The sequence below is a fragment of the Lissotriton vulgaris genome, unplaced genomic scaffold (assembly GCF_964263255.1).
Source record: "Lissotriton vulgaris unplaced genomic scaffold, aLisVul1.2 SCAFFOLD_1079, whole genome shotgun sequence".
In the NCBI taxonomy this organism is placed as follows: Eukaryota; Metazoa; Chordata; class Amphibia; order Caudata; family Salamandridae; genus Lissotriton; species Lissotriton vulgaris.
This window is the reverse complement of record NW_028242795.1, coordinates 130,447-155,829: the sequence shown is the minus strand read 5'-3', so window position 1 is coordinate 155,829 and position 25,383 is coordinate 130,447. Positions and strand designations below refer to the sequence as shown.

General features: G+C 55.1%; 1 protein-coding gene across 3 annotated transcripts in view; it reads right to left on the bottom strand.

The window, feature by feature from the left end:
• LOC147668837 (uncharacterized) overlaps nucleotides 1–25,383 on the bottom strand; it is a 207,525-nt gene that overhangs the window by 82,880 nt on the left and 99,262 nt on the right. The window contains exon 2 of one of the 3 annotated variants that reach the window (XM_086948412.1): nucleotides 15,331–15,408. The gene's annotated coding sequence lies outside the window, so the exon portion shown is untranslated. Of the gene's footprint in view, nucleotides 1–6,902; nucleotides 7,111–15,330; nucleotides 15,409–25,383 lie in introns of those variants that run through there. The other 2 variants (XM_086948411.1, XM_086948413.1) reach the window with 2 other exon arrangements.

The following is a 25,383-nucleotide window of genomic DNA, read 5'->3' as shown; positions in this document are numbered from 1 at the left end:
AAAGGAGGTCACTCAACCATGCAGTGAGGATTTAGGAGGAAAACAGGAGGAGTAGAACTTAGCAGGAGACATATTGTTGCATGAATGAAAAGGTATGTTCCTTTTTTCACCCACTTTTTCTGCCAGATGTAGAGTCAAAATAGTATTTTACTTAAATATTGAGTCCAGAATATCATGCTACCAGGAGATGAAGTACCAACATACTCTAGGTTTACTTTAATTAACTGCGCATATATGTACAGTGACAATATATTTTATATATATATATGTATATTTATATTGCAGAAGAGATGCGTTCCCAGGTGCAGGGCACAAAATGTGCGCACTTCAGGATTGCGCTTAACCAATTAAAGATTTAAATATGTGCAACACGTTTCGACCAAGCAGTCTTTTTCACAGGCTGTGAAAAAGAATGCTTGGTCGAAACGTGTTACCTGTAAATAAATCTTTATTTGATGAAGCACAAACCCGGAGTGCAAGTATTTTATGTCCTGGACCTTGGAACCAATCTCCACCCACAACGCGCACGACTCCAATTGGTGGATGTGGCCAGTGACTAGCAAGGAATCCTTCTTTATTCATACAATAATAATAATAAAATGTTATAAAGCGCCTGGTTACCCCAACTGGAGCGTACGCATGCGAAGATTGCCCTCCACATAACCGGAAGAGAAGAGTGCTATTTAAGAGAGAGGAACAAAAACCTGAAAACACAAGATGGAAAGAGCTGACTTTTCCGCCTTAACTACCATGTTATGAGTCTGTTCCGAAAGGTCGTCTCGGAAGATTCAAGTCTCAAATAAGAGGCAGAGTGCTGCACTTCTTGGAGGCTTGACAACCAAATGAGCAACCACCCAAGCGTGTTCTGTTTATGATGGGAACCCCAAGGAGCGCAGAGCCCGGAGACCCAAGGCTACGACTAGGCTGATGAGGTTGCAGCAGAGGACAGAGATATGGAGGGCCTTGGCCATTTAAGGTTTTGAGGCAGAGGCACATGGCCTTCACAGAGATGCTTTTGCTCAGCAGCAGCAAGTGCAGCTAGGCAAGAGCGGGCCAGAGGTGCCAGCCTCGAGAGGGTCAACAGTAGGCCAGCAGTCGCGTTTTGGACTCTCCGTAGTAAATACAGTCGCCCCTGTGTGGTGCCGATATAAAGCGCATTAAAACAGTCCAGTCTATACAAGACCAGTCCTGGCTACAAAAGGGAGAAGACAAATAATCTTGGTCAGAATCTTAAGAATCCCAAAACATTTTCAGGCTAAGCAGGATATTTGGCTGTCAAACGTTGGATTTGTGTCCAATAGAACGCTAGGTTCTTCACTTTTGTCTTGAGGTCAGGATGGGACCTAAAGCATCCGGGCACCAGGCAGAGGGATGCTTGCAATGACCAGTACCTCGGTCTTATTGGCATTAAGCTCCAGGAAGCTCCTATTCACCCACTCTAGGCATGATATCGGTTGAGGAGCACCACCTCGCTCATCCTGAGAGAGCGACAATAAGCTGTGTGCCGTCGGCTTAGGACGCAATGGCAATATTGTGTTGTTCAACGAACTCTGCCAGGGAGCTGGTGCAGAGCTCTGAGACACAATCTGAAGCAGAGAAAGTACTTGGGATGAGAAAGGTTTTTGCACCAACTCAAAAGTAGGACCTTGGAAAAAAGAAGCAAGCAAACTCACAGGTAACCCCTGATACAGCAGTTCTAGAACCGTTCCAACAGAACGACGTGGGACAAGGTGTCGAACGCGACACTAGGAACCAGCATTACACCATCCTTTCTCAGACCTTGCTGCTATCTACAATCCTCTGGAAACTCTGCGACATATCGTGACAGCATCTGTCAGTTTCTGGATTCTCCTAGCACCCTTCCACAGACCCCAGCCACCACCCACCATCCTTTGTCATACCTTGCTGCGGTCTAGAACCCTCTGTCAGGTTCTGGATTCTCCTAGCACCCTTCCGCAGACGGCAGAGACCACCCACCATTCTTTCTCAGACCTTGCTGCGGTCTAGAACCCTCTGTCAGGTTCTGGATTCTCCTAGCACCCTTCCACAGACCACAGACACCACCCACCATTCTTTCTCAGACCTTGCTGCGGTCTAGAACCCTCTGTCAGGTTCTGGATTCTCCTAGCACCCTTCCGCAGACGGCAGAGACCACCCACCATTCTTTCTCAGACCTTGCTGCTGTCTACAACCCTCTGTCAGGTTCTGGATTCGCCTACCACCCTTCCACAGACCGCAGAGACCACCTACCATCCTTTCTCAGACCTTGCTGCTGTCTGCAACCCTCTTTCTGGCTCTGGATTCTCCTAGCACCCTTCCACAGATCCCAGACTCCACCCACCATCCTTTGTCATACCTTGCTGCTGTCTACAACCCTCCGTCTGGTTCTGGATTCGCCTACCACCCTTCCACAGACCGCAGAGACCACCTACCATCCTTTCTCAGACCTTGCTGCTGTCTAGAACCCTCTGTCAGGGTCTGGATTCTCCTAGCACCCTTCCGCAGACAGTAGACACCACCCACCATCCTTTGTGAGACCTTGCTGCTGTCTACAACCCTCTTTCTGGCTCTGGATTCTCCTAGCACCCTTCCACAGACCCCAGACTCCACCCACCATTCTTTCTCAGACCTTGCTGCTGTCTACAACCCTCTGTCAGGTTCTGGATTCGCCTACCACCCTTCCACAGACCGCAGAGACCACCTACCATCCTTTCTCAGACCTTGCTGCTGTCTACAACCCTCCGTCGGGTCCTGGATTCGCCTACCACCCTTCCACAGACCGCAGAGACCACCTACCATCCTTTCTCAGACCTTGCTGCTGTCTACAACCCTCTGCAAGGTTCTGGATTTTCCTAGCACCCTTCCACAGACCCCAGACTCCACCCACCATTCTTTCTCAGACCTTGCTGCTGTCTACAACCCTCTGTCAGGTTCTGGATTCTCATAGCACCCTTCCACAGACACCACCCACCATCCCTCCTCAGACTTTGCTGCTGTCTACCACCCTCTGTCAGGTTCTGGATTCTCCTAGCACCCTTCCGCAGACCACAGACACCACCCACCATCCTTTGTGAGACCTTGCTGCTGTCTACAACCCTCTTTCTGGCTCTGGATTCTCCTAGCACCCTTCCACAGACACCACCCACCATCCCTCCTCAGACCTTGCTGCTGTCTACAACCCTCTTTCTGGCTCTGGATTCTCCTAGCACCCTTCCACAGACCCCAGACTCCACCCACCATCCTTTGTCATACCTTGCTGCTGTCTACAACCCTCTGTCAGGTTCTGGATTCTCCTAGCACCCTTCCACAGACACCACCCACCATCCCTCCTCAGACTTTGCTGCTGTCTACAACCCTCTGTCGGGTTCTGGATTCTCTTAGCACCCTTCCGCAGACCACAGACACCACCCACCATTCTTTCTCAGACCTTGCTGCTGTCTACAACCCTCTGTCGGGTTCTGGATTCTCCTAGCACCCTTCCACAGACCCCAGACACCACCCACCATCCCTCCTCAGACCTTGCTGCTGTCTACAACCTTCTGTCAGGTTCTGGATTCTCTTAGCACCCTTCCACAGACCCCAGACACCACCCACCATCCCTCCTCAGACCTTGCTGCTGTCTACAACCCTCTGCAAGGTTCTGGATTCTCCTAGCACCCTTCCACAGACCCCAGACACCACCAACCACCCACCATCCCTCCTCAGACCTTGCTGCTGTCTACAACCCTCTGCAAGGTTCTGGATTCTCCTAGCACCCTTCCACAGACCCCAGACACCACCCACCACCCACCATCCCTCCTCAGACCTTGCTGCTGTCTACAACCCTCTGCAAGGTTCTGGATTCTCCTAGCACCCTTCCACAGACCACAGACACCACCCACCATCCCTCCTCAGACCTTGCTGCTGTCTACAACCCTCTGCAAGGTTCTGGATTCTCCTAGCACCCTTCCACAGACCCCAGACACCACCCACCATCCCTCCTCAGACCTTGCTGCTGTCTACAACCCTCTGCAAGGTTCTGGATTCTCCTAGCACCCTTCCACAGACCCCAGCCACCACCCACCATCCTTTGTCATACCTTGCTGCGGTCTAGAACCCTCTGTCAGGTTCTGGATTCTCCTAGCACCCTTCCACAGACCCCAGCCACCACCCACCATCCTTTGTCATACCTTGCTGCGGTCTAGAACCCTCTGTCAGGTTCTGGATTCTCCTAGCACCCTTCCGCAGACGGCAGAGACCACCCACCATTCTTTCTCAGACCTTGCTGCGGTCTAGAACCCTCTGTCAGGTTCTGGATTCTCCTAGCACCCTTCCACAGACACCACCCACCATTCTTTCTCAGACCTTGCTGCGGTCTAGAACCCTCTGTCAGGTTCTGGATTCTCCTAGCACCCTTCCGCAGACGGCAGAGACCACCCACCATTCTTTCTCAGACCTTGCTGCTGTCTACAACCCTCTGTCAGGTTCTGGATTCGCCTACCACCCTTCCACAGACCGCAGAGACCACCTACCATCCTTTCTCAGACCTTGCTGCTGTCTGCAACCCTCTTTCTGGCTCTGGATTCTCCTAGCACCCTTCCACAGACCCCAGACTCCACCCACCATCCTTTGTCATACCTTGCTGCTGTCTACAACCCTCCGTCTGGTTCTGGATTCGCCTACCACCCTTCCACAGACCGCAGAGACCACCTACCATCCTTTCTCAGACCTTGCTGCTGTCTAGAACCCTCTGTCAGGGTCTGGATTCTCCTAGCACCCTTCCGCAGACAGTAGACACCACCCACCATCCTTTGTGAGACCTTGCTGCTGTCTACAACCCTCTTTCTGGCTCTGGATTCTCCTAGCACCCTTCCACAGACCCCAGACTCCACCCACCATCCTTTGTCATACCTTGCTGCTGTCTACAACCCTCTTTCTGGCTCTGGATTCTCCTAGCACCCTTCCACCTACACCACCCACCATCCCTCCTCAGACTTTGCTGCTGTCTACCACCCTCTGTCAGGTTCTGGATTCTCCTAGCACCCTTCCACAGACCCCAGACTCCACCCACCATCCTTTGTCATACCTTGCTGCTGTCTACAACCCTCTGTCAGGTTCTGGATTCTCCTAGCACCCTTCCACAGACACCACCCACCATCCCTCCTCAGACTTTGCTGCTGTCTACAACCCTCTGTCGGGTTCTGGATTCTCTTAGCACCCTTCCGCAGACCACAGACACCACCCACCATTCTTTCTCAGACCTTGCTGCTGTCTACAACCCTCTGTCGGGTTCTGGATTCTCCTAGCACCCTTCCACAGACCCCAGACACCACCCACCATCCCTCCTCAGACCTTGCTGCTGTCTACAACCTTCTGTCAGGTTCTGGATTCTCTTAGCACCCTTCCACAGACCCCAGACACCACCCACCACCCACCATCCCTCCTCAGACCTTGCTGCTGTCTACAACCCTCTGCAAGGTTCTGGATTCTCCTAGCACCCTTCCACAGACCCCAGACACCACCCACCACCCACCATCCCTCCTCAGACCTTGCTGCTGTCTACAACCCTCTGCAAGGTTCTGGATTCTCCTAGCACCCTTCCACAGACCACAGACACCACCCACCATCCCTCCTCAGACCTTGCTGCTGTCTACAACCCTCTGCAAGGTTCTGGATTCTCCTAGCACCCTTCCACAGACCCCAGACACCACCCACCATCCCTCCTCAGACCTTGCTGCTGTCTACAACCCTCTGCAAGGTTCTGGATTCTCCTAGCACCCTTCCACAGACCCCAGACACCACCCACCATCCCTCCTCAGACCTTGCTGCTGTCTACAACCCTCTGCAAGGTTCTGGATTCTCCTAGCACCCTTCCACAGACACCACCCACCATCCCTCCTCAGACCTTGCTGCTGTCTACAACCCTCCGTCGGGTCCTGGATTCGCCTACCACCCTTCCACAGACCGCAGAGACCACCTACCATCCTTTCTCAGACCTTGCTGCTGTCTACAACCCTCTGCAAGGTTCTGGATTTTCCTAGCACCCTTCCACAGACCCCAGACACCACCCACCATCCCTCCTCAGACCTTGCTGCTGTCTACAACCCTCTGTCGGGTTCTGGATTCTCCTCGCACCCTTCCACAGACACCACCCACCATCCCTCCTCAGACCTTGCTGCTGTCTACAACCCTCCGTCGGGTCCTGGATTCGCCTACCACCCTTCCACAGACCGCAGAGACCACCTACCATCCTTTCTCAGACCTTGCTGCTGTCTACAACCCTCTGCAAGGTTCTGGATTTTCCTAGCACCCTTCCACAGACCCCAGACACCACCCACCATCCCTCCTCAGACCTTGCTGCTGTCTACAACCCTCTGCCGGGTTCTGGATTCTCCTAGCACCCTTCCACAGACCCCAGACACCACATACCAACTCTCCCCAGGCCGCTGGTCCTGGCACTCTTCTGCCATGGCTCAGTTGGGTCTCGCTTGCATGCCTCTGGGTGTCTGAGGCTCGGGGGTCTCTTGGCCCCAGGTGCCGCCCCTTCACCGGTCTTGCTGCCCCCCCCTCCTTCTACAGCCCTCTGCAGCCTCCAGAGATCTCAGATCCTGGGGTCCCCACGCGCCCCTGGCCCCATCAGAGGTCCTGGGGGTCTTCTTTCCCAGATCTTGGGGTGTATCGCCCTGCTCTGGAGACCCTTTCTCCTCCCACACGTCTGTCAGGTCTTGGGGTCCCCACGCACCCCTTACACTGTAGCCCAGCTCGCCGCCCTCTGCGCCTTGAAGGCCGCAGCGCTAAGGATGCAGCAGGGGCTAAGAGAAGGGGGGGGGGGGTCACCCCAGGGGTGTCACTGTGTCAATGCAGGGGGGTCCCTTCCCCTCCCATACAGGGCGCCTCGAGGCGCTGTAGTCCCTCATTATCACCTGCACTGCTCCTCGGGGGGCTCCAGTATCGCAGGGTGCCCTCCCCCACATGCGGCGGCGCCTCGAGGCGCTATGCTCTCCCAGTCTCACCTGCGCTCGTCCTGGGGGGCTCTGGCGGGGGGAGCGGGGGCCTCCCTCCCTCCCGGCGCCGCGGACACAAAGGCGCCGCCTGTGCTGACGCTGCCCCCGGAGCCGGAAGCGCCTCGAAGCCGCGGCGGGAGGAGCTAGAAGCAGGGGGAGGGGGGTTGAGCTTCCACCACCCCTCGGGCGCCTCGAAGCCGCGGCGGGGGGAGCGAGTGGGCAGGGACGAGTGAGACACCCCGGGGCTGCAAGACCCGCCTCGAAGCCGCAGACAGTCAGAGTTCAGCGCTTAGAAGCTGTGGATGAGGCCCGCCGAGGCCGAGGCCGGGGCGGGGGGGGGGGCAGAGGAGGGTGACACCCCCGCCCATCGGGATGCTGGAAGCGCCTCGAAGCCGCGGCGGGAGCAGCTAGGAGCGGGGGTTGGGGGGGAGGGGAGCCGCACTGACGAGCCTGAGAGCACCCCCACCCCTTGCAGGAAGCGCCTAGAGGCCGCAGAGAGAGAGAGCAGCGCCTAGAGGGACAGCGGAGCCCCCCCCCCCCCCCAGCTCATGCCGGCCTCACTCACCGCCCCATGCACATCACTGGCCCCCCCGGACCCCTCCACCCCATGCACATCACTGCCCCCCCCGGACCCCTCCACCCTATGCACATCACTGCCCCCCCCGGACCCCTACACCCCATGCACATCACTGGCCCCCCCAGACCCCTCCACCCCATGCACATCACTGCCCCCCCCCGGACCCCTCCACCCCATGCACATCACTGGGCCCCCCCGGACCCCTCCATCCCATGCACACCACTGCCCCCCCCCGGACCCCTCCACCCCATGCACATCACTGCCCCCCCCCGGACCCCTCCACCCCATGCACATCACTGGCCCCCCCCGGACCCCTCCACCCCATGCACACCACTGCCCCCCCCCCCGGACCCCTCCACCCCATGCACATCACTGGGCCCCCCCGGACCCCTCCACCCCATGCACATCACTGCCCCCCCCGGACCCCTCCACCCCATGCACATCACTGCCCCCCCCCGGACCCCTCCACCCCATGCACATCACTGGCCCCCCCGGACCCCTCCATCCCATGCACACCACTGGGCCCCCCCCGGACCCCTCCACTCCATGCACATCACTGGCCCCTCCCGGACCCCTCCACCCCATGCACATCACTGCCCCCCCCGGACCCCTCCACCCCATGCACACCACTGGGCCCCCCCCGGACCCCTCCACCCCATGCACATCACTGGCCCCTCCCGGACCCCTCCACCCCATGCACATCACTGGGCCCCCCCGGACCCCTCCATCCCATGCACACCACTGGCCCCCCCCCGGACCCCTCCACCCCATGCACATCACTGGCCCCCCCGGACCCCTCCACCCCATGCACACCACTGCCCCCCCCCCGGACCCCTCCACCCCATGCACATCACTGGGCCCCCCCGGACCCCTCCACCCCATGCACATCACTGCCCCCCCCCGGACCCCTCCACCCCATGCACATCACTCCCCCCCCCGGACCCCTCCACCCCATGCACATCACTGGCCCCTCCCGGACCCCTCCACCCCATGCACATCACTGGCCCCCCGGACCCCTCCACCCCATGCACATCACTGGGCCCCCCCGGACCCCTCCATCCCATGCACACCACTGGGCCCCCCCCGGACCCCTCCACCCCATGCACATCACTGGCCCCCCCCGGACCCCTCCACCCCATGCACACCACTGGGCCCCCCCCGGACCCCTCCACCCCATGCACATCACTGGGCCCCCCGGACCCCTCCACCCCATGCACATCACTGGCCCCCCCCGGACCCCTCCACCCCATGCAGATCACTGGGCACCTCCCGGACCCCTCCACCCCATGCACATCACTGCCCCCCCCCCCCGGACCCCTCCACCCCATGCACATCACTGCCCCCCCCCGGACCCCTCCACCCCATGCACATCACTGGGCCCCCCCGGACCCCTCCACCCCATGCACATCACTGCCCCCCCCCCCGGACCCCTCCACCCCATGCACACCACTGGCCCCCCCCCCGGACCCCTCCACCCCATGCACATCACTGGGCCCCCCCGGACCCCTCCACCCCATGCACATCACTGGGCCCCCCCGGACCCCTCCTCCCCATGCACATCACTGCCCCCCCCCGGACCCCTCCACCCCATGCACATCACTGGCCCCCCCCGGACCCCTCCACCCCATGCACATCACTGGCCCCCCCCGGACCCCTCCACCCATGCACACCACTGGGCCCCCCCCGGACCCCTCCACCCCATGCACATCACTGGGCCCCCCCAGACCCCTCCACCCCATACACATCACTGGCCCCCCCCGGACCCCTTCACCCCATGCACATCACTGGGCCCCTCCCGGACCCCTCCACCCCATGAACATCACTGCCCCCCCCGGACCCCTCCACCCCATGCACATCACTGGGCCCCCCCCGGACCCCTCCACCCCATGCACATCACTGGGCCCCTCCCGGCCCCCCCCCCCCAGCTCATGCCGGCCTCACTCATCGCCCCATGCACATCACTTGCCCCCCCGGGCCCCCAGCAAATGCCGGCCTCACTCACCGCCCCATGCACATCACTGGCCCCCCAGCTCATGCCGGCCTCACTCATCGCCCCATGCACATCACTTGCCCCCCCGGGCCCCCAGCTCATGCCGGCCTCACTCACCGCCCCATGCACATCACTGGCCCCCCAGCTCATGCCGGCCTCACTCATCGCCCCATGCACATCACTTGCCCCCCCGGGCCCCAGCTCATGCCAGCCTCACTCACCACCCCATGAACATCACTGGCCCCCCCGGGCCCCCAGCTCATGCCGGCCTCACTCACCGCCCCATGCACATCACTTGCCCCCCCGGGCCCCCAGCTCATGCCAGCCTCACTCACCACCCCATGAACATCACTGGCCTCCCCGGGCCCCCAGCTCATGCCGGCCTCACTTACCGCCCCATGCACATCACTGCCCCCCCCCAGGCCCCCAACTCATGCCAGCCTCACTCACCACCCCATGCACATCATTGGCCCCCCCGGGCCCCCAACTCATGCCAGCCTGACTCACCGCCCCATGAACATCACTGGGCCCCCCAGCTCATGCCAGCCTCACTCACCGCCCCATACACATCACTGCCCCCCCGGCCCCACCAGCTCATGCCAGCCTCACTCACCGCCCCATACACATCACTGCCCCCCCGGCCCCACCAGCTCATGCCAGCCTCACTCACCGCCCCATGCACATCACTGGGCCCCCCAGCTCATGCCAGCCGCACTCACCGCCCCAGGCACATCACTGCCCCCCCCCGGGCCCCTACCTCATGCCAGCCTCACTCACCGCCCCATGCACATAACTGGCCCCCCGGGCCCCTCCAGCTCATGCCTCCTCACTCACTGCCCAATGCACATCACTGGCCCACCCCAAGCTCATGCCAGCCTCACTCACCGCCCCATGCACATCACTGCCCCACCGCCCACCCCAGCTCATGCCAGCCTCACTCACTGCCCCATGCACATAACTGGCCCCCCGGGCCCCTCCAGCTCATGCCAGATTCACACACCGCCCCATGCACATCACTGGGCCCCCAGCTCATGCCAGCCTCACTACCGCCCCATGCACATCACTGCCTCCCAGCCCCCCCAGCTCATGAAAGCCTCACTCACCGCCCCATGACCATCACTGGGCCTCCCAGCTAATGCCAGCCTCACTCACCGCCACATGCACATCACTGGCCCCCCCCGGGCACTCCCAGCTCATGCCGGCCTCACTCGCCGCCCTATGCACATCACTGCCCCCCCCTCCCCCAGGCCCCCAGCTCATGCCAGCCTCACTCACCGCCCCATGAACATCACTGGGCCCCCAACTCATGCCAGCCTCACTCACCGCCCCAACGACATCACTGCCCCCCCAGCTCATACCAGCCTCACTCACCACCCCATGCACATCACTGGGCCCTCCCAGCTCATGCCAGCCTGGGGGGCAGTGATGGTCATGGGGCGGTGAGTGAGGCTGGCATGAGCTGGGGGGCGGGGGGCCAGTGTTATGCATGGGGCGGTGAGTGAGGCCGGCATGAGGTGGGGGGTCCGGGCCCCCAAGCTCATGCCAGCCTCACTCACCGCCCCATGCACATCACTGCCCCCCCTCCCCGGGCCCCCCAAGCTCATGCCAGCCTCACTCACCGCCCCATGCACATCACTGCCCCCACCGGGCCCCCAACTCATGCCAGCCTCACTCACCAACCCATGCACATCACTGGCCCCCCCCCGGACCCCCACCTCATGCAAGCCTCACTCACCGCCCCATGCACATCACTGCCCCCCCTGGGCCCCCAACTCATGCCAGCCTCACTCACCACCCTGTGCACATCACTGCCCCCCCCCCCCCGGGCCCCCACCTCATGACAGCTTTACTCACCGCCCCATGCACATCACTGGCCCCCCCGGGCCCCCAGCTCATGCCGGCCTCACTCACCGCCCCATGCACATCACATTGCCCCCCCCCCCGGGCCCCCAGCTCATGCCGGCCTCACTCACCACCCCTTGAACATCACTGGGCCCCCCGGGCCCGCAGCTCATGCCGGCCTCACTTACTGCCCCATGCACATCACTGGCCCCCCGGCCCCCCCAGCTCCTGCCAGCCTAACTCACTGCCCCATGCACATCACTGGCCCCCCGGCCCCCAGCTCATGCTGGCCTCACTCACCGCCCCATGCACATCACTGGCCCCCCCGGGCCCCCAGCTCATGCCAGGCTCACTCACCGCCCCATGCACATCACTAACCACCCCCGGGCCCCCCACCTCATGCCAGCCTCACTCACTGCCCCATGCACACCAATGGCCCCCCCGGGCCCCCAGCTCATGCCGGCCTCACTCATCGCCCCATGCACATCACTGGCCCCCCGGGGCCCCCAGCTCATGCCGGCCTCACTCACCACCCCATGAACATCACTGGGCTCCCCGCTCATGCCGGCCTCACTTACCGCCCCATGCACATCACTGCCCCCCCGGCCCCACCAGCTCATGCCAGCCTCACTCACTGCCCCATGCACATCAATGGGCCCCCCCGGGCCCCCAACTCATGCCAGCCTCACTCACTGCCCCATGCACACCACTGGGCCCCCCGGGCCCCCAACTCATGCCGGCCTCACTCACCGCCCCATGCACATCACTGGCCCCCCCCCGGCTCCCAGCTTATGCCAGTTTCACTCACCGCCCCATGCACATCACTGCCCCCGCCCCCCCCCAGCTCATGCCAGCCTCACTGCCCCATGCACATCACTGGCCCCCCTGCCCCCCCCCCCAGCTCATGCCAGCCTCACTCACTGCCCCATGCACACCACTGGGCCCCCAGGCCCCCAACTCATGCCACCCTCACTCACCGCCCCATGCACATTACTGGGCCCCCTTGGACCCCCCCAGCCCAGCTCATGCCAGCCTCACTCACCGCCCCATCCACACCACTGGGCCCCCCGGGACCCCAGCTCATGCCAGCCTCACTCACTGCCCCATGCACATCACTGCATCACTGGCCCCCCAGCTCATGCCAGCCTCACTCACCTCCCCATAAACATCACTGGCCCCTCCGGGGCCCCAACTCATGCCGGCTTTACTCACCGCCCAATGCACATAACTGGGCCCCCCTAGACCCCCCCCCAGCTCATGCTAGCCTCACTCACCCCCCCATGCACATCACTGCCCCCCCCCGGTCCCCAGGACCACCCCCCCACACACACACGCAGAGCCCCCCACACACAGAGCCCCACACACACACAGAGCCCCCACACACACACACACAGCCACACACACACAAAGAGCCCCCCCACTCACAGAGCCCCCCACACACACAGAGCCCCCCACACACATATTTCACCGAGAGAGTTGCTCTCTCTGCCAATAAAACTCGAGAAATCTTCTCCCTGGTTCATAACCTAGCTACTTCTGAGCGCACTAGCCCTAACCTCGTTCCATCTCAGACCCTCTGCTCTTCACTCAATGATTATTTCATTGATAAGATCACCAACATAAAGGCCAATATCCCCACGGTGCTTCAACATGGTCTTTCCTGCTCCCCTCCTCTGCCCTCCTCCTCTCTTGATCATTTCCCACTCGTCTCTATGGACCAATTCCTTAATCTACTTACTAAAGTCAAGTCTGGCTCTCCGGCGGACTGTGCTCCTGCACGAATCCTCAAAACTCTATTCACCAGCTGCCCTGCCCCTCCTCTCGCCCTTCTCAACGCTTCTTTGGCTCTGGGTTCTGTTCCCTCATCTTTCAAATCTGCGATAGTTCTTCCCATTCTCAAAAAAACTGGCCTGGACCCTTCTCTCCCTTCCAATTTTAGGCCCATTTCTCTTCTCCCTTATCTGGGCAAGATCCTTGAAAGTCATGTTACATCTTGCCTGTCCACCTATATCGAGGAGAACCACCTCCTAGCCTCCCATCAGGCGGGATTTCGCCCTGGCCATTCCACAGAGACAGTGGTCATTGCGGTCCTGGACGAACTCAATCTCCCCCAAGCTTTGGTCCTCCTCGACTTGTCCGCTGCGTTTGACACGGTCGATCACTCCATCCTTCTCGACCGTGTCAGCGCAGCGGGCATCCGGGGCGCTGCATTTTCCTGGCTTGCGTCCTTTCTTCAGGGCAGGTCCCAAGCGGTCAGCCTCTCAGGTTTCTCCGCTCCCTCTCGCTTGGTTACCTGTGGGGTTCCCCAAGGTTCCTCCCTGTCCCCTCTTCTTTTCAATCTTTACATCTACCCCCTTATCATTTCTCTTCTCGAGCTGGGGGTCTCTGTGTATAACTACGCGGATGACCTCCAGCTCGTCTTTGATCTCTCATCCCCTTCTGTCTCTCTCCCTAAGCTTTGTTCTACCTTAGTTTTTATATCCGATTGGATGAGCATCAATCACTTCAAGCTCAATCCGGACAAGACGGAGCTTGTCCTCACGGGTGGTTCCTCAAACCCTTGGTCCGCGGTTCACTGGCCCCCTTCCTTTGGTTCCCCCCCTTCACCGGTTTCCTCAGTTTGAACCTTGGGTATCAAGGTCAGTCACGACCTGTCTATGCATGCCCAAATTAGCTCCGTTGTATCTTCCTGCTTTCTGTCCCTCCGCCTCATTCGGAAGATTTCTCGGTATTTCTCTACGGACGCCCTCAAAACCATAGTCATGGCCCTCATCACTTCCCGCCTTGACTATGGGAATGGCTTGTACGTGGGCATACCTGCTTATGAAACCCGCCGTCTTCAGGCCATTCAAAATCAGGCATCCCGCCTCATTCTTCGTCTCCCTAAACCTGCTCACATTACCCCTGCACTCAAGTCCCTTCATTGGCTTCCTGTGCACCTTAGATCCTTTTTTAAACTGGCCTGTCTGGCCTTTCGGGCTCACACTCACTCAGCCCCTCTCTTTATCGGATCTCTTATCACTCCTCATGTCCCTAACCGCACTCTCCGTTCTTCCTCTCTCTCCCTCCTGCACGTTCCCCGTTTCCGTAAATCCAGAACGGGGGGCACCCGATTCTCGGTTCTGGAACAGTCTTCCTCTTTCCATTTGTTCTATCCCCATCTATTCTCACTTCCGAAAAGCTCTTAAAACTTTCTTGTTCACTCAGGCATTTCCCTGTTAGTTTCCCCTGTTCCCCTCTGTGAGTCTGGTCAAATCCCCAGCGCCAGGAAGCCGCTTGGCCGCAGCGCGCTTAATTAAGTCTCTTTTTCCATTTCCTTTCATTTCACAGAGCCCCTCCCACACACACAGAGCCCCCCCACACACACACACAGAGCCACGCACACACACACACACAGACAGAGCCACACACACAGAGCCCCACACACACAGAGAGCCACACACACACAGAGCCACACACACACACACACAGAGCCACACACACACATTCAGAGACCCACACACACACACACAGCCACACACACACAGAGCCACACACACAGACACAGAGCCACACACACAGAGCCCCACACACACACACACAGAGCCACACACACAGACACACACACACAGAGCCACACACAGGGAACAGAGGGCAGAAAAAACGATCACAACGAGGAAACAGAGGGCAGAAAAACAATCACAACGAGGGCAAGAAAAACAATCACAACGAGGGAACAGAGGGCAGAAAAACAATCACAATGAGGGAAAAGAGGCCAGAAACACAATCACAACAAGGGAACAGAGGGCAGAAAAACAATCACAATGAGGGAACAGAGGGCAGAAAAACAATCGCAACGAGGGAACAGAGGGCAGAAAAACAATCACAACGAGGGATCCTACATTTCCTCCAAGAACCGCTTGTGATAATGCTCCTGTGCAAAGGTTTCAGCCCCTTACCTGTACGCATTATGTTGATATTTAATAATTGATGGAAGCCTCCTCTGAGGTCCATGAAACCGCATGGGTGGGCTCAATCTGTAGAAAAGCAAAAAACCTTTCTTAGAAGTGCATGCACCAATGCAAAGGGACTCATCCTCTTTCAATCCCAAGAGTTGAGGTGGAAGAAACAAGCCACTTAGCCATCATCCATTGACCAAACTGCGAGATCCTAAACAGTGGTTACATGGACCCGGGAACTCCTTTTGCCAACGGCAGGCCCCCTTCCTCTAACACTTGTGGCATAATGTACTCCGGATGAGACCAACAGGAGGAAAGCCTATAATAAGACCCTACAATTGGCCAGTTTAAGAGCATACAGATCAAACCCTAAACAATTTTTCAAGGGCACACCAGGTCCTCATCCTGAGGAGATCCTTAAAACACTTTGGGTTGAAACGTGCCAAAAGTATTATATGGGCTCCAGGCAAAGTTTAATGTATCCAGTGGGGAATAACCAACATAGAGGAAGAATCTGTATGCCCGTGATGCCTTTCTGCTCTGCTTTGCCAATCAATCAGATGTCTTGTAAAGCACAAATTCTCACCTGCAAGGGTCTCAAGGCGCTGAGGGATAGCTGCTGATCCGATATGGCACTGTGGTTCCGTCGAAGAGCCGGGTCTTGAGGTCCTTCCTGAACTGAGGTAGTGACAGTAATTGCCTGAGGTGCAGAGGTAGTGTGTTCATGGCCTTTGCTGCAAGGCAGGAGAAGGATCTTACTCCGGCTGCGGTCTTGCAGATACATGGGACGGTAGCCAGAACCAAGAGACGGAATGAATTACACTGGGACATTTGAACTGTATTGAACATTTCCAGAGGAAACACAGGCTTTTAAGCTGCTGATCTTGATAATCTCTGTTGGGAACATAAAGGATTCGCATTGTAATACGCCAGTAAAGGTCATTGAATATACACAATCCTTTCACTGGGGGTGGTTTTCACTTCATGTCACTTGCGCTCATTTCATGGCTTGCTGTTTAAATATTTATTTTCTTATAGGCCCATGGAAAATATGACATGAGACAAATGTTATGTTATGTTATGTTATGTTAGCTACATTTATTTTGCGCGCAGCTGCTCCAGCGAAGGAGCGTCCTGGCGCATGGAAAAGTTGAACATAACACAACGCAAGGGAAAAAGTGAGAGTCAAGATAAAAAGATTAAAACAGGTAGGTTTTCACGGCCCTGCGAAATGCTAGTAGATCCTCTAAAAGGCGGATTTCCAAAGGAAGAGAATTCCAGAGAGCCGCAGCTCTCACACGGAAGGAGCGCCCGCCCATCCGGCTAAGCCTGAAACGCGGGGTAACCGCAAGGGATTGCCCAAGAGATCTGAGGGAGCGAGTCGGGACATAAGGGGATAGGAGGTTATTGAGGATCTCAGGTGCCGATCCTTTTAAAATTTTAAAAGCGATGCTGAGTACCTTAAAATGGATTCGGCTTTTCACTGGTAACCAGTGTAGGGACCGCAGAGTATTGGACGTGGGACAGGACCTCGGCAGGCCCACCACTGCTCTCGCAGCCGCGTTCTGAACGCGCTGCAGGCGGACGATCTCAGCTTGGTTAGCTCCCAGCAGGAGCGAACTGGCATAGTCCAGCCGGGAGATGATCGTCGCTTGGATGACCAACTGTCTCGTCGGGGCATCGAAAAATTTAAGCACCGGCCTCAGTCCGCGCAGAACACCAAAGCAGCATGCTGCCACTTTCTTAGTGTGGGTGGTAAAACATAGGGTGTGGTCGAGCCATACTCCTAGGTTTCTGAGCTCCATCACCGGTATGGGGGCAGGCCCAAGCTCCTGTGGCCACCAATTGTCCCCCCAGCAGTTCGTTCCTCTTCCCACGATCATCACCTCGGTTTTTTTCGCGTTCAGCTGGAGACAGTTGTTATTCATCCAGCTGGCCACCTCTCTCAGCCCGTCTCGGAACCTGGGGGCATCCAGTTCGGCATCCCCGCTGATCGTGACCGCTAGCTGTGTGTCGTCGGCATATGAGACCATAGTAAGGCCCCACTGCCTGGCGACATCCGCCAGCGGCCGCACGTAGAGATTGAAAAGCGTGGGACTCATCGAGGAACCCTGGGGAACCCCCAGGTCCAACTGATGGTATTTGGACTGAAAAGGAGGGGTGGCAACGCAGAAGGAGCGATCGCTGAGGAAGGAACGGAACCACTGCAGAGCGGGGCTACAAATGCCAATGTTCTCCAGGCGGTGTAGGAGGATGCGATGGGACACTGTGTCAAAGGCAGCGCTAAGATCTAATAAAATAAGCGCTGCCGTTTGACCTGCATCCAACACACTCCGCAGATGTTCCACCATTGCCAGAAGGGCGGTCTCCGTGCTGTGCCCAGCACGGAACCCATTCTGCGTAGGATCGAGGACATTGGCCAGGGCCAGATGCTCAGATAAGGCTAGGTTGACATGGGCCTCCATAACTTTGGCCGGCCAGGGAAGCAATGAGATCGGGTGATAGTTTTCCGGTTTTAGAGGATCCAATGATGGTTTTTTCAGGATCGGGGAAACCACCGCCTGCTTCCACTTGGCAGGAACAGTGCCTGAAGTCAGGGAAAGATTGATTAATGAACACACTGCCGTGCGCCCCTGAAAAGACGGATCTCTAAAAAGAGCAGGTCTGAGTGGGTCCGCCGGAGAACCGGACTTGACACGTTGTGCCAGCTTAACAAACCCATCCCAGGAGAGAATAGGGAGAGAATGTAATACCGGGCGGCTGCAAAGGTCGTTCCGAGGAGAAAGCGATAATGTCGTGCTGGGAAATGACAGATAGATGTTCTTAACTTTCTCCAAAAAGAAAGCGGCCAAAATCTCACACTGTGAGGTGGACCCATCCACAGGCGGAGCCGCTCTCTTAGCCATCAAATCTTTTAAAGCTTTAAAGATGGTCTTCGAGGGGTTATGGCTATTACAGAATTCCGTTGCGTAGAACGCCGCGCGGGCTCTACAAATAGCTCGGTGGTAGAGCTTAACAGCGGCCAAGTACGCTAAATAAGTATAACATGATCTGAAGCAAATAACATGTGAATGGTTTCTTTCCTAAAGTATTCAGATTGATGCCAATGTTTAGCACACGCTTTCGACAAAGGTAACAAGACGAGGGAGGCGCTTTCCTGTGTGTATTTGACTGATGTGTTCAACCTGTGCTAGTTCGATAAGGACCCACACCTTTTCCTTTGATTAGGATGTGGCATTGGACGCGATTAGTGCTTCTTAGATGTCAATGCACCAGTAGAGCAGATTAAGCCCAGCTTGCCACCAGGCTTGTCATGATATGCAGTGTTTCTGCTTCTCTCTCTTGTCTCACCCGCTTTCCACAGGCCTACTGGATGACTTCTGCCACAATAGTGTTGTGAAGGTGGCTGTGACTTGAGTGGTGTGTGGCAAATATACTCTTTCTTGCGGGGTCCACATGTTCAGGTTACTGCACCCAGACAGACAGCCTTGACCGTGTCATCTTTCCCACCCAAGAAATGAAATCAAGTGCTAACTGATCTCCAATTCTAGAGATGGTAACTAGGGGTGGGGGTAACTGGTATGATTCTCTCTACCGTACTTACACAAAGTTATACGTTACTATGCGTAATTGTGTGGGAAGTGTAATCCAGCATTTAGCTCTATTTGCAAAGTGCATTTGTGCGTCCAAAATGGGCCAGAGGGTGCATTTTGCACTAATAAAAAAGCACTAAATGCTGCGGGACATGAACATTAGTAGCGGCAGCCACTCGCTCTCTGTTCGTTCATTGTTTTTGTGCTCTTATTGTAGGACTTTTGCCCCAAATTACTCTTGGTTACTCAAGCTGGTATAATGTTGATCATTTCACATCACAAGAGTAATGCATAACTACTGAAATTACTCCAGTGAGCCAGACAGACTCCCATCTGTCAAATTTAGAAATGACCACAGGCTCATACGTCTTCTCTGTACCTCAAAAAGAATCAGCATCAAGGTGATTCCCTTCAAGGTATTAAAAGGTTCTGTGCACTGGCCATTGCATCCTGTGTCTCCTGACCATGCAGGGTGGGTGAGGAGGGTGGAAGCGTGTGCAGGGTCTGGGTTCTGCTGTGACAGGCTCCTTCCTTCTTAGAAGGACACGCTTTACCAGACACCTAGGTGAGGATGAAAGACTACATGTCTCATGAATCCGCAGGACTTTCTCGAGACTTGCTGAAAGTGGAGGCTGTCTTGAAGCACAGAGCATTAGATCCTTGTGGGCCATAGCCTATTTGCCTGGCAGTCGTGATATACTGTTGTTGCAGCTGAGACTTTTTGTTGGAATTATTTTATCTGTCATACTGTGAAGTTGATAAAGACGCCGGTAAATGAGAGAATATCTTGCAAGAATAGTCTTGTGCTTGTTTGTTTCAGTAGGAGTCATCGATCAGAACTACCTACTCTTTAGCACTTCTTTGTTTCACAAGTGTCATTCATAAGATTATGATCTCTGTTGCACTGCAAATCACATTTTCAAGTTATTGTGGGTTATGAACTACTGTAAATTAAAATAGAAGAAATGTTTTTGTATGGTATGCTTATAACAAAGTAAGGGAATTCAAATGTGACTCTGATCTTAACCTACAAATGCAGTTTTAACAAATGTTTTCTTCTTATAGTTATACTTTTATCACCTTGAAGGCAAGCCAAGTATAAAAAGTTATTTTCTAATTTTGAAAGGAGCCCTTTTTGGTAAACAAGTCTCATGTAATTCCGAAGGTCATTCAGCCACCATATCATAAATTAATTCTATTTCAGCTCAAACCAAAACTATAGATATACCATACACACACATACATACTTACACCAACGTGTCATAGACCGTGGAAATACAGAGAGTGTCAACCGGTATATCAGAGGCAACACTTCAAGGTAAAACATCAGTGTTCAAAGTGCAGTTCTACCAAAGGTCTTTGTTTCTTAGATATCAATGCTCTGGTAGTGCAGATTATCCACTATCTCTGATTCTCTCTCTTGTCCCATTCCACTTTCCCCCAGAACGATTGTATGACTGTGGTTTTGGAAAAGTGTGCAAAATATCCTCGCATCTGTTGAATCGTGTAGGAAGCTGGCTTAGTATATAGTGCACACGTATTTAAGTGAAGGACCCTGCACTAATCCAGACAACCCTTATGGTGATTTTACTGGTCTTAGACAACCATCGAAAGCTCTCTAAGTGGCAGCTTATTTTTTCTCTGAACGAATCATATAGTGCATTTTAATTGAAAAAGGACCACACAGTGTAGGTATAAAAATAGTAATATTTATTATACACACTCACTAACACATTGGCATATCTTTTAACCAGAGATATCAACACAGTATACACAAAACCTCAAATGTAAGAAGTACTGCACTTAACTTGCGGAGAGTCCACGCGGCTGTGGCACGCATGCCCTGTCTCCAGGAACCAGCAGTCATTCTTTCCTTGGATGCTCGAATAGCATTCAACATGGTGGAGTGCTCTTACTGGTTCGCAGTTCTCGAGCATCTGGGTTTCGGTCCCAAGTTCTGTGCCTGGGTGAAATTATTATACTCACGCCCCCTGGCTCACGTAGTGGCCAATGGCCATATCTCTAGGGACTTTGCGCTAGGTCGTGGCACGCGCCAGGGCTGTCCATTGTCTCCTTTGCTATTTGCTCTGGCATTGGAGCCATTGGCGGCCTGGATTCGATGGGACTGCATGATTAAGGGACACACTGGACCGCAACGTGGGAGGACCGCATTTCCTTATATGCGGATGATATCCTCCTATACTTAACTTCCCCTAAACGGTCTATCATGGTGCTCTTAAATATTTGTGAGATTTTTGGACTGGTGTCTGGCTATACCAGTAACTGGTCTAAGTCTATCTTATTTGTCCTCAAAGGCCCACCTCCACAACTTCCGACGGAATGCCCCCTAAGGGTTACGGAGGAGTCCTTTAAGTACTTGGGGGTGTGGATAACGCCTAATCCTAGCGTCTTTCTCCTCAAAAATCTGGAGCCTCCCCTTGAGCGATTCCAGCATGATGTAAAGCACTTTGACGCTCCTGGGTAAAGCGGCCCTTTACAAGATGATGACACTCCCACGACTGTTGTATATATTGAAAAAACACCCCGATCCCTGTTCCTGCAAAGTATTTCAGACAAATAGATACCTTAGCTTCAGGTCTACTTTGGGGTAATAAGACGGCACAGATGTCACGTGGCAAGCTAATTAGGAACTGGTATGACGGAGGCGTTGCCCTCCCAGATATCCAGTTGTACTACTGGGCTGCCCATTAAATAATATATCAATGGCTGCACGCATCACAAACGGAACCGGCATTCCAATCTGACAGATATGAGATTGGGGAGGCTGGAGTTCTTTCTCTACTATATGACAAAAAGGGCACATTGCCCCTCCTTGGCCCAACTGCACACACAGTGCGCATGCGGTACGCTGCGCAGACTCGTCTCAAGTGCAAGGACACAATTACTCAAATGACTCCGCTATGGGCCACGCGCAGACTGGGCAAATTACGCAATAGCAAAGGGTTAAGAGAATGGGACCTGATAGGAATCTCCACGGTAGGCGACCTATGGAAGAGGGGTGCAATCATACCATTTGACCAGCTTCAAACCCAGTACGATTTAGCGCCCACTGAAAGATTTAGGTATTTGCAGGTCAGCCATGCCCTGCGGTCGGCTATCCCACCAAGTACTGATTTGCCTGAATCAACTCTATTGGAAGACAGGTTACTTACTGAACATATGCATAAAAAGGCGACGTCTTTTACATACTGCAAGCTAGTCAACAATCTGCCTGATCCTACCCTGAAATTACGGCACAGTTGGTCTGGAGATTTGGGGGACTTTGATGAGGCGGACTGGCAGACAGCACTATCCTCCCCGAGAGAAGTGGACATACCCTCTAAGCTCCGCCTGATACAGTTAAAAATACTCCATGGTGTTTACTACACTACGACTACTCTGCACAGCATAGGTCGCGCCCCACACCGCTTTTGTCTAAGGGGCTGAGGGGAGGAGGGAACATTCTTCCATACCATATGGCAATGCCCCCGGATCGCTGCATACTGGGCTGGGGTCATGAGGACGATGTCGCAGGTAGTGAATGCATCTGTGTTACCTGAGCCACGGTGTGAAATATCGCCAAATACTGGGGCGCTGGGGAGGTACCACGTGGAGAGACTGGTGCAAAGATTTAGATGCGGCCATCCTGGCAGAGAGAGTGGTATACCTGCACCGGGGCTGTCCCCGAAAATGGGATAAGATTTGGGGTGCCTGGAATGAATACAGGGGGCATCTGTGCGATCCACCAAGACCAGATGAGGAAAGTGATTCTGAATTTTAGACGGGAGGGGGTGGGGGGCTATGGGAATATACCGATAGAATTGGGACAATGTTATTTGAATATTTTCCACATTGTACTGACACTGCTTTTTATATCGAATTGCCTTTCATGCTGTATGTATCACTTGTCTATCAGAAGCCCTATTATTGTTCTTAATAAAAAAAATATATATATTTTTTTAAACTCAAATGTAAATGGATACATAAGCACAAATACACAATGGTCTCCAGGGGAAGACCAAACCATATACTAAAGAAATGTAATGCAAACTGGACTGAAGTCGGGACTTGGACCAGAAGAGCTGGGGACCGAAGAAAACACTTGAGGTGAGTATCCAGGAACCCGACGGAGGTTGTATGCAGAGTGGAAACACAGCTGCATACTCATTGCAAGTCAATGGGAAAGTCCCAGTTGCAGTTTTCAAGAGGAAGGGCCCTTCCCAGTGGACCCTGAAGAAACCCAGTGGAAGACAGAAGTTTGGAGAGTCAGCCCACCTGTGGATACCCCAGGAACCAGAATGCCTACACCAGGGAAACCAGGTGCATAGATGCGTAGCGACGTCGGAAACCACCGTAGACCACAATGGAGGAATTCAATGATGATGCCGTTGGCGAAGAAGGTGAAAGAGTCCGGTGGAATCCAAGGGTGTATTCTTGAAGAGGAATACCTGCAAGCAGAGGGGACAGGGTCTGTGCCACTTGGGAGTGACCAGAAGGCACGGAAGAGCAATGACCACTGATGACGGAGGCTGCAGGAGAGTTGATGGTGACCTTGTTGCTGCAGCTGTGAGGAACAGGCGATGCCGTGGAAGACCAGGAGCTGTTCACAAGCTGCCCCACGTCGGAAGTCAAAAACCAGGGGGCCGGTGTCCGGCGGGAGCATAAACGTGCCTTGCCAGCAGCAACCCACCTGGAAAACGAAGAAGGTGCAGTGTCAGATCCTGCAAGGTCCAAGGGAATCACCAAGTGCAGGAGAGTCAGAGCATGCCCGAGTAAACAGGGGATCCCACTGAAGCCAAAGAAGACCCTCAAGAGGGCCCACCGGCCGAAGGAACAGGAGTCACAAGACGACCTCGAGCAGCTCACCAAAGATGCAGGCCCATGGTGCAGAGGATGCAGTGAGGACGACAACCTTGGTAAGAACAGATGGTGCAGCCTGGAGCTTCTTGTAGGCCCAAGATCTCTGGAGGACAGAGCCAACAAGCCTTGGCAACGGTACGTCAAAGCGGTGCACAGGGGTTCTGTTTCAGCTGTTCTGACAAGGGATACTGGCCTCAAACATGCTGATAAGACAGTGCAGGCCTCCAGGGAGCTGCAGAACTACCACCAGTGTTGCTGAGTTTTCAAAGTCCATGGGATGTCAGGTGCAGCAGACTGGTCAACTTGGTTGTGGTGCCTGCGATACAGAGAAGTGACTCCTTCACTCCAAGGGAGATTCCTTGGGGTGTTCTTGATGCCCACAGGCCTGGAGAAGGACCTGGATGAAGCACAGACACAAACAGCGCAGAAGAATGGAAGACGACAAGACCAGGAGCAGCAGGAACCTTCCCTAATGCAGTCTCTGTTCCTAAAGAGGCCAGAATTAGCGCTCCTGAGGCGGAAGCCGGGAGCTAGGGCACTTATTCTAAATTGTAGCTCCAGCTTTTTTAATATTGCCGCATTTTAAAAATCACTTATTTTTTCTCTGTGCAACTGCTACACTCTTACTTGACTGCATTTATACCTTCTTGGATGCTCTCCCCTCTTGGGACCTCTGCTATCATTCCGGAGCCGATTTAGGGCTCGATAGGCTTACGGTCCTCTCCCCCCAGGCGCAGACATCGGGCGCCATCTTGTGTGAGGAGCAGGGCAGCGCTCTAGTGCTACGGCCGATTAGGGGCCCTCGCACTATAAAATGAACTGCATTCCCCGTCCGCGCAGCGGCCGGGCGCAGCTGGCGCGCCAGAGGCAAGCCCGTCTGTGCCTGTCCATGCCCAGCCGGGCCTTGGGCCAGAACTTATGCCAGTTTCGGCTGACGGTCATATCTGTTACTCACGGAAGGATCTTCTCCTACTGAGACCCCCCAAGAATACGCTGTGTCACTATGTGCATAAGCAGGAAGACACATATACTCATTGTGGTCTCTGTAGCCCACATTCTTGGGGATTAAATCATAATCCTCCAGCTTCCACTCATATGAGTATGGCCCTATTGAACTGTAGGTCCCTCCCCAAGCACTCTCTGGAGATCAATTTTATGCTACAGGACCACGACTTAGATATCTTGTTCCTTACGGAAACGTGGTTAACCTCTAACTCAGAGGCCGACATTGTCCGTGCACTCCCCCCGGGTTTTTAATTCATTCTCAGACCAGGCCCTCTGGTAGAGGGGGCGGCCTGGCCATACTGTACAGAGATTATTTCGTCTCTAGAGTGAAGGATGGCAGCATCACGGAGTCTGAAAGCTGCCACTTCTCTTTTCAATTACCACTGCTACACCGGCAACTGAGCTTATTAACACCTCACTTTCCCAGGGCATTGTTCCGCCCAGCTGGAAAGGGGCCATTGTGAAGGCCCTTTTAAAAAAAAAGTATCTTGACCCTCTGGAGATGGCAAATTTTAGGCCGATTTCATTTCTCCCAGGACTCAGTAAGATCACAGAAAGACTGGTGAATTACCAACTCTCCCACTTTCTGGAGTCT